Consider the following 10,247-nt stretch of genomic DNA (forward strand, 5'->3'; position numbering starts at 1 on the left):
TTGCCGTGTTGTTCCTGTGATTTTGCAGCACCTAAGTGTCTCTGTGGATCTGGGTCCAATTCCTCAGGTGAAAGATAGTAGGTAAGTGCAAATTATTTTTACCTACCTTTTCCTGGACATTTACAGCAGTGTGTATCGACACATTAATTCAAATGGTTTAAAAAGACACAAGATCAAGTACAAGAAAGGAATAAAAATGAATGGCTCAAGTGAAGGGAGGCAAATACAGGACAAAACAGACTATCAGCACCTCCAGTTTCTTTTCACCGCACACGATGGGAATACAGGTAATTAACACAACTAAAAATGTTACCTCCTCTGAGTGATAAATCTGAGGCATCTGGGTAGAATAAGCTACTTATTAACCAAATCAAGGAGGATGCTAGGCTAGCTAGTTGCTGTTCAAAGTTAGGCTAGAAGCACTAAAGGATGGACCTGTCAACTTGATATTCAAAGAGGAGTATTTAGCGGGGACTTAAGAAGAACAAAGCTGCAAGCCTAAATTTGTGTATCCAGGAGACTGACAGATCACAGTCAACGAGTGGATCTCTTGCTTTGAATCCTGGCTCTTATTACAGCACTGGGACTACACCAAAAAATTAACTATTGTAATAGTTTAAGTCCTTGGACTGAAGAGTCTAGTACAGTTTCTTTCTGCAAGGCAGAAGCCCACACTGCTGTCCTCCCACTGGTCTGAAACAGGGGAACCTTCAGGCAGTAAGGGACGAAGCAACAGAACTGGAATGCAGGATAAATCCAGTACCTTCACCTCCTTCCTTAGGGCAAGATTCCGCCGGCCCTACTCACACTCACACTGATTCCATTGACCTCAACAGGACTACTGAAAGGTAAGGGATTACTCAGAGTGAGTCAGGGTGGCAGATCTGGGCCCTGTGTGTGTGTTAAGGGATCACTGAATTGTAACTGTCCTGCTTTATTGTCCCTGTGTTGTGTTCTGCCCTGCAGCTTTATCACTTTGGCTCTGGAAATGCCAGTGTTCAGGTTGCACACACAAGCTTAACTCTCTCCCCTTGTGCAGGAACCTGCTTAGGATACAAATACACCAAGTGTATTCTCAAGTACACCATGCTGTCATACAGTTTTTCTACAGCCTCGCAAACATCCACCTTGTAAAGGTCCTCATTCACTGTGCATCTTGTACACAAACAGCTTTCGTTGGATCCTGCTGGTCTGGCATGCAGAGTAGTCAACGGCCCTACAAAACACTACACTGGTATAAAAATACTGATATCTCATGCAAGGAAAAGCGTCTTGCAATACATACATGCAGAAGGACAGAGTTAAAGGTGCGCCTGTAACCTTATCTTAGACAGATCCTGATTTTTGAGTACACACCCAGCCAGCCTAATATTCTTTTTAACAATTTTTTGATAGCACTAATATGTCCGAGTATCATTTACCTTGGATCCACTAGCGGCCATTGCTTTAGTCCTGTTTAAATTAGGTGCTAACTGCACTAATAGTTACTAGGATGCCTACTTTCAAGCCCTTTGGGGCATATAATATGTGGACTTTTAATCACTCTTAATCACCTACCAGATCTAGGGGAAAAGACTCTAAGCTGTGTTCTCTATGTCTATTGTTAAGGGGATGGTTCATAACATATTCATCACACTTCTAATTGTACTTTGAGTCTGCAGGAACAAAGTGTTCCCTATCCCCCGCACTTCTAAGGAGAAGTATAAATCAGAGTGAGGATTTGACTTACTCTTCTACAGCTGTGTTCCAGGATATACAAAAGACTGTTTTGTTAATTTGATCTCCCCACATAGGCTTGCTTGCCAGGGCTTTGGAAGAAGAGAGAGGAGCTTTGACGTCAAATAAGGATTCAGTCTCTGGGAAATGGGGGGTGGGGGGAGGACACCCTAAGAAAATTCAGAAAACACTGAAGACAAGAAACGTGGAGGGCAGTCAGAGAGCCTTGATATCTTTGAATTCTCTAAGAGACACAGAACCTGTTCTACTTGGATGAGCAAACAAGCTGCCGGGGTTCAGGCCAGGCTAGACTTACATAATATTTTAAGCAATGAAAGATTTGAGGGGAGGGAGACACCTCCTTTGACTGGATTAATTTACAAGTGTGGGTGATCTGCATAGGAAAAAAATTGGTTTGTGTCCTTTTTATTTCTTTACGAGGGATAAAGAAGACCTGAAATATATTTTTGAGCTGTCTCAGATGGGGAGGACAGCTAAGATGGCTCTCTCTTTGGATATTAACAGCACTTTTGATACTGTGGAGCATATACTTACTTTGAGGTTTATGGATGCGTTGCATTTGGCTGTAGCTTTCTTAAATGGGTGCAGACATCTTACGAGTGACCCAAGGCAGTGGTTGACGCTAATTATTATGCAGACATAGAAAGCAACAGAGGGTCCTGTGGCACCTTTAAGACTAACAGAAGTATTGGGAGCATAAGCTTTCCTGGGTAAGAACCTCACTTCTTCAGATGCAAGTAATGGAAATTTCCAGAGGCAGATATAAATCAGTATGGCGATAACGAGGTTAGTTCAATCAGGGAGGGTGAGGTCCTCTGCTAGCAGTTGAGGTGTGAATACCAAGGGAGGAGAAACTGCTTCTGTAGTTGGATAGCCATTCACAGTCTTTGTTTAATCCTGATCTGATGGTGTCAAATTTGCAAATGAACTGGAGCTCAGCAGTTTCTCTTTGGAGTCTGGTCCTGAAGTTTTTTTGCTGTAAGATGGCTACCTTTACATCTGCTATTGTGTGGCCAGGGAGGTTGAAGTGTTCTCCTACAGGTTTTTGTATATTGCCATTCCCGATATCTGACTTGTGTCCATTTATCCTCTTGCGTAGTGACTGTCCAGTTTGGCCAATGTACATAGCAGAGGGGCATTGCTGGCACATGATGGCATATATAACATTGGTAGACGTGCAGATGAATGAGCCGGTGATGATGTAGCTGATCTGGTTAGGTCCTGTGATGGTGTTGCTGGTGTGGATATGTGGGCAGAGTTGGCATCGAGGTTTGTTGCATGGGTTGGTTCCTGAGTTAGAGTTGTTATGGTGCGGTGCGTGTTTGCTGGTGAGAATATGCTTAAGGTTGGTGGGTTGTCTGTGGGCGAGGACTGGCCTGCCTCCCAAGGTCTGTGAAAGTGAGGGATCATTGTCCAGGATGGGTTGTAGATCACTGATGATGCGTTGGAGAGGTTTAAGCTGAGGACTGTAGGTGATGACCAGTGGAGTTCTGTTGGTTTCTTTTTGGGGCCTGTCTTGTAGCAGGAGGCTTCTGGGTACACCTCTGGCTCTGTTGATTTGTATCTCTATTTCCTTGTGTGGGTATCATAGTTTTGAGAATGCTTGGTGAAGATCTTGTAGGTGTTGGTCTCTGTCTGAGGGGTTGGAGCAGATGCGGTTGTACCTCAGCGCTTGGCTGTAGACGATGGATTGTGTGGTGTGTCCGGGGTGGAAGCTGGAGGCATGAAGATAGGCGTAGCAGTCGGTGGGTTTTCGGTATAAAGTGGTGTTAACGTGGCCATCACTTATTTGTACTGTGGTGTCTAGGAAGTGGACCTCCCATGTAGATTGGTCCAAGCTGAGGTTGATGGTGGGGTGGAAGCTGTTGAAATCATGGTGGAATTCTTCCAGGGTCTCCTTCCCCTGGGTCCAGATGATGAAGATGTCATCAATGTAGCGTAGGTAGAGAAAGGGCGTGAGTGGACGAGAGCTGAGGAAGCGTTGTTCCAGGTCAGCCATAAAAATGTTGGCATATTGTGGGGCCATGTGGGTGCCCATAGCTGTGCCACTGGTCTGGAGGTATATATTGTCACCAAATTTGAAATAATTGTGCGTGAGGATAAAGTCACAAAGCTCAGCAACAAGCTGTGCTGTGTCATCATCAGGGATACTGTTCCTGACAGCTTGTATTCCTTGTGTGTGTGGGATGTTTGTGTAGAGAGCCTCCACATCCATGGTGGCTAGGATGGTGTTTTCTGGGAGGTCACCAATGCATTGTAGTTTTCTCAGGAAATCAGTGGTATCACGGAGATAGCTGGGAGTGCTGGTGGCTAGGGTCTGAGTAGGGAGTCCACATATCCAGACAGTCCTTCAGTGAGAGTGCCAATACCCGAGATGATGGGGTGTCCAGGATTTCCAGGTGTGTGGATCTTGGGTAGTAGATAGAATAACCCCGGTCGGGGCTCTAAGGGTATGTTGATTTGTTCCTGTGTTAGTGTAGGGAGTGTCCTGAGTAGATGGTGCAGTTTCCTAGTGTATTCCTCAGTGGGATCTGAGAAAAGTGGCCTGTAGAATTTGGTATTGGAGAGTTGTCTGGCAGCCTCCTTCTGGTAGTCAGACCTGTTCATGATGACAACAGCACCTCCTTTATCAGCCTCTTTGATGATAATGTCAGGGTGGTTTCTGAGGCTATGGATGGCATTGCGTTCTGCACGACTTAGGTTATGAGGCAAGCGATGTTGTTTTTCCACAATTTCTGCCTGTGCACGTCGGCGGAAGCATTCTATGTATAGGTCCAGACTGTCATTTCGACCCTCAGGAGGATCCATGTGGAGTTACCCTCCCACCAACAACACAGGAAGAAGATCTCTGTATCAGTGCGCTGTTCAGTGTTATCTTGAAAGTATTCTTTGAGTCGGAGGCGGCGAAAGTAGGCTTCCAGATCACCGCAGAACTGTATCATGTTCGTGGGGGTGCTGGAGCAAAAAAGAGTGCCTGAGATAGGACAGACTCTTCTGCTGGGTTGAGTGTGTAGCTGGATAAATTGACGATATTGCTGGGTGAGTTAGGGCTACCCCTGTTGTGGCCCCATGTGGCAGGTAAGATTTTAGACAGCTTACAGTCCTTTTTCCTTTGTAGAGAGGTGAAATGTGTAATGTAGATCTCCTGTCTTATTTTAGTAAAGTCCATTTGTGTGGAGGGTTGGTTATTTATGAAAGTCTCCAGGTTGGAGAGCTCTTTCTTGATGTTTTTCTGTTTGCTGTATAGGATGCTGATCAGGTGATTCGTCAGTTTCTTTGATAATGTATGGCATAATCTCTCACTGTGGTCTGTGCAGTATGTAGATAGCAATGGATTTTTCACCTTCAGTCCATTTGGTATGATGTCCATCCGTTTGCATTTGGAAAGGAAGATGATATCTGTCTGTATTTGTGCAAGTTTCTTCATGAGGTTGATAGATTTCCATTCCATACGGCTAAATGCAGTGCCTTGCATGGTGTCAAGTATCAGAGGGGTAGCCGTGTTAGTCTGAATCTGTAAAAAGCAACAGAGGGTCCTGTGGCACCTTTAAGACTAACAGAAGTATTGGGAGCATAAGCTTTCGTGGGTAAGAACCTCACTTCTTCAGATGCAAGTAATGGAAATTTCCAGAGGCAGATATAAATCAGTATGGCGATAACGAGGTTAGTTCAATCAGGGAGGGTGAGGTGCTCTGCTAGCAGTTGAGGTGTGAACACCAAGGGAGGAGAAACTGCTTGCTAGCAGAGCACCTCACCCTCCCTGATTGAACTAACCTCGTTATCGCCATACTGATTTATATCTGCCTCTGGAAATTTCCATTACTTGCATCTGAAGAAGTGAGGTTCTTACCCACGAAAGCTTATGCTCCCAATACTTCTGTTAGTCTTAAAGGTGCCACAGGACCCTCTGTTGCTTTTTACAGATTCAGACTAACACGGCTACCCCTCTGATACTTGACACTATGCAGACATACTTAATTCTGAGTTGGGCTACTCAGCTCTCCCTGTAAGTATTCACACTCACTGTGGTCTGTGGTGACATTCACAGAAGGAATACCACATAGGGGATATTGATGCGCAGACATGTAGAGCTAGTGCTCTGAAGGTTTGGGTTTTCGGTCTTCTCTTGAACTCCCTATCGCAGCATTAATCTCCATCCTAAAGGACTTCAGGTTCAGGACTAATTTAATAAGATCAGAAACATTGCATATTTAACAGGGTAGTGGGATCAAGAATTCTCAGGAAAGCCTTCCATTTGGATTAGCTAAAGCAGACCAAACTAATCGGGGTGACAATTCTTTTCCAGCCACCTGATGTGTACAAATCCTATTATCCCATCTCTGCTCCAGCAGATTCAGGATGTGCACATGAGAGAGCAAGTTTCTCTTGGTCCTTTCTTGGTCTTCAGAAGGAGGGAATTGTAGCTAACAGCAGGCTCCCTTTCTCATGATCCTGCTGGTGGGAAGGGAACAGGAGAGGAGAAAGATCACTAACAACTTTCCTGCACATCCAAAAGATCTGTGCACCTGGTAGCCCATGCCACCTCATGTGCATCTTGCCTATTGTTTTGATAGGGATGGGCAGGGATTAGAGGATTAAAAGAAAGAGATATGGCTGCACCATCTTGGATATTAAATCCTTTATGCCTTTCCATCACACAGCGTATCTGTGTGTCTCTAAAAACAGTTGCACTGCATGCTATTGTGTTTCAGGCAAAGTCTGGTGTTAATGGCATACAACGTCCATGCTTATGATTGAAAATGCAGGATTTGGAATTTGCCACCTAGAGGCTGCTGGTTAATAAAAAGGTTTTGTTTTGTTGCTTTTAAACCCGAGCTGCTGGGAGTAGTAGCTGAACAAGGTCCCCTGGGACCTTACATGCGTGCTTAGGGCTTGGTTGTCAGCTGTGAATTGCAAAGCACAGGTCATGTTACAAAGTAAACACCTTCAAGGCACTGGCCTGGAATGTGTCAAAAAAACAATAGAAATAATTTGTTCATTAAACACTTCAGGTGCTGAAGAGAATCAGCAAGTCACTGCTGTCCTGCTATCTGACCTGGAACAACAAATACCATTACTCGCATTCAGATGTATTACAGTGCAAAACAGGAAGCTGCAGTCTGTGGACTTGTCTGTTCTGGGGATTTGCCCTGATTTCAACCATCATGGGCCAGCTGCCAATGTAGCTGCACCAAGGCAACCTCATAGCACAGACAGGCAAAGCCACTATTTGCACCAGTACAACGTAACTGCAGTGGAATTGGGGTAAATCCCCAGCATTGGCAAGGCCCCAGTCATGGGCCACAGGGAGACTTGTTCTAGAAGTATAATAGTGACTCCAGTTATCATTCAGCCAGCGCAGACTTCTGCTACTTCTCAACTCTTAGGTGCACTGAACAGCTCTGCTGTTTGGAGACTGGCTTTTGGCACTGTAAATTCTTTGAAAATAAAATGTGCTATGTTAATATGTAAATAAATGTAGTCAGTGTCAATAACCAAAAAGGCACTTGGAGACACTACATAATAGTTAAAAAACAGATCCAAATCTCAATCCCAGCCCATCCCCCAATCTGCAGAGAAGGGTAAATGGAAAGGAAATAGAAGAAGTTACATGACCATGGATAAACTCCCTTGGAGTATAGGACATTATCCAGATAAACTACCAACATACTGCAAAACACTAGGGAAAGCAGAGGCAAATTTTGGTCAGGACTCCAGGGCAAAACCCTTCTCTTACAAAAAGTGCCCCACAATCTTTATTAGTCACACAGAGTAGACAGTATTTTGATTTTAATGTCTCATCCTCCAAAAGACTCTCACACAGTAATCTGCAAGGAACTCAATGTATTTACCTCAGAGAATGAAGGGGTTGAGTCAGTCCAGCCAGGATTAGATTTTGAGAAGCCGAGGAATTTCAGACCTGATGCTTAGAGCATTCAGCTATCCCTTTCAGCAAAGAAATTGTTACTATTCATCCAACTCAGTTTCTACGGTGATGAGCACCATAGAAATTGCCTACAAGAAGAATAAATGCATACTCATTGGATTGCAAGGCTGAAGAGCGGCCGCCTCCACAGATAATTTGGCATGTTACTAATGCTCTTGAGGACATTCATGGGAGGGAGCGATTTGTGTTGTAAACTTCACTCCTGAAGATGATTAGAAGGGAATTTCTCAAAACCGTCATCCCAAATTGTACAAACAGAGCAAGTTAACAAACTAACCATTTTGGGGTTGGGGGATTCAATTATTTACTCCAACCTGAACAAGACTGTTCTAATTAAACAGTAATTAGATTAATTATTAACCATCAACAAGCAATAGACCTAGGAAGAGCATAAATACCCATCAGACACTGATAATTCATGGCCATCAGTACCTGACTCAATATCACAATTTGACTAGAGTTTTAATATCAAAGAATCCTAGCCAGAGATGACAAACCACACAGTACAGTGCCTCTATCAGCCCACTCCCAGCTACCCGAGGCATTCAAACACACCAGAATAATAGGGTTGAAAGTCTGGAGAATGAATTTTCCATACTAAAATACAGCATTGAAAAATACAGTTTAATTTTAAGGATAAGACTTTTCAAAGACGAGAGCCCAGTTTAAAAACAAAACAAGTACACTCCTTTCACCCCACAACCATTTACAACTATAAGGCCTGATCCTGCCCCCTTGAATGAATTGTGAAGCTCACATTGGCTCCAGTGATAGAGGAGCAGAGCAACAGGCCGACTGTGCAATTGGATCTGAGTTGGCATATCGTACCACACACACACAGCCTCACTGAAATCAATGAAGCGTCACATGGGCACAGAGGTCACCCATATGGATTGGGCCCTAAACTAATTTTCAAGGATTTATAGATTTTAAGGCCAAAAGGAACCATTATGATTATTTAGTCTGACCTCCTCCAAAGAACCTCACTCAATTATTTCTGCATCAAGCCAATAATCTCTGGTTGTGCTATAGTGTATATTTGAGAATGAGATCTAGTCTTGATTTAAAGACGTCAAATGATGGAGAAGCCACCACATCCACCATAGGCATAGGTGCTGGAGGAACTGGCGGTGCTACTACAACCCCACAGCTTGAAGTGGTTTCCATCTATACAGGGTTTACAATTTGGTTCAATAGCTCTCAGTGTAACACCGACAGGCCATGATCATTGACGGGCAGGATCGAACCTGGGACCTCTGGAGGTAAACACATGAGCCTCTATTGCATGAGCTAAAAGCCACATGGTTCCTAGATAAGGCTGTAGCAGGCTGACTTATTCATCTCTAAGTGGTCTTGGTGCCACTAGAGGGGACAGAACACCATACCCAGGAGGTGTGTGGATTACATCAGCACCTCCACTATACAAATTGTTCCAGCACCACTGTCCATAAGTGAGTTGTTCCAATAGTTAATAACAGTCTCTGCTAAAAATGTACACCTTATTTCTAGTCCGAATTTATCTAATTTCGGCTTCCAGCCATTGGATCTTGTTATGCCTATTTCAGATTGATGAAAAACTCATCTACTTTCAGAAACCTCTTCCCCATGAAGGTACTTTTAGACTGTGATCACTTCATTGGTTACTGAAAAGCAACCATCAAATCCATCACCGCTGCTATGAAATGCAGAAGCAAAACTACATAGTCCTTTAGGACAGAAAGTGAAAAAGCCATCAAAGCTGGTTAAAACTGCAGATGGAATGTGGGCAGGCAGGATGTAATTACCAGAGTTGGAATTTGGCCTGGACACCATGGAGATGAAATACAGCAGATGGTTAAGGTATACTGGAAACATATGCATAGCACCTGATTATTGATGAGACCTAGAAAATGAAAAAGAGAACCATCGAAGGGAAACTTGCCCCAGAAACTGTTAACTAAAAGAATACTGAACAAAACCTATGGAAAAGTGAATAAACTAAAGTCAGAGCAGATAGAGAGAGAGACAAGCCACAGTATGTATTAGTCTGGCTAATAAGTAGAAAACTGGGAGATAAAAACACCACCACAATTCAGAGGGCGGATAATGTTCAGCATTTCTATAACATTCCACCTCTAAGGATGACAATGTGCTTTACAAGTGTTAAATTAAAGCTCACAACCGTCAGTGCCCTTGGAATATGGAGCCCTAACACAGGAGCAGGAGGGTATTTTATTTATTTAAGTAATTCATTAAACCTCCATTGCAGAAAAGACACCTGGGGGTTGTACAGCAATTCAGTTAAAAACCACAAATCTGCCCCAGTGTCCCAGCTTACTTAAACACAGTAACCAGACCTCCACTCATCCCCCCACCACAGCAGAGTAATCCAGAGGAATAAGGGACATTAGATGGCCATGGAGACACTGAATCAAATGGAAAGGCAGTCCAGGGAGTTCTGAAACCGACGGCTCCTGATGGACGTCCTTAAAGGAGGCAGTGCCACAAACAATGCTCTGCCGCCTACCTAATCCAGAATGAATCCTGGGTGATAAACAAGGACAATCCAACTGACCACAACTGC

Source organism: Malaclemys terrapin, chromosome 1, assembly GCF_027887155.1.
Source record: "Malaclemys terrapin pileata isolate rMalTer1 chromosome 1, rMalTer1.hap1, whole genome shotgun sequence".
NCBI lineage: Eukaryota > Metazoa > Chordata > Testudines > Emydidae > Malaclemys > Malaclemys terrapin.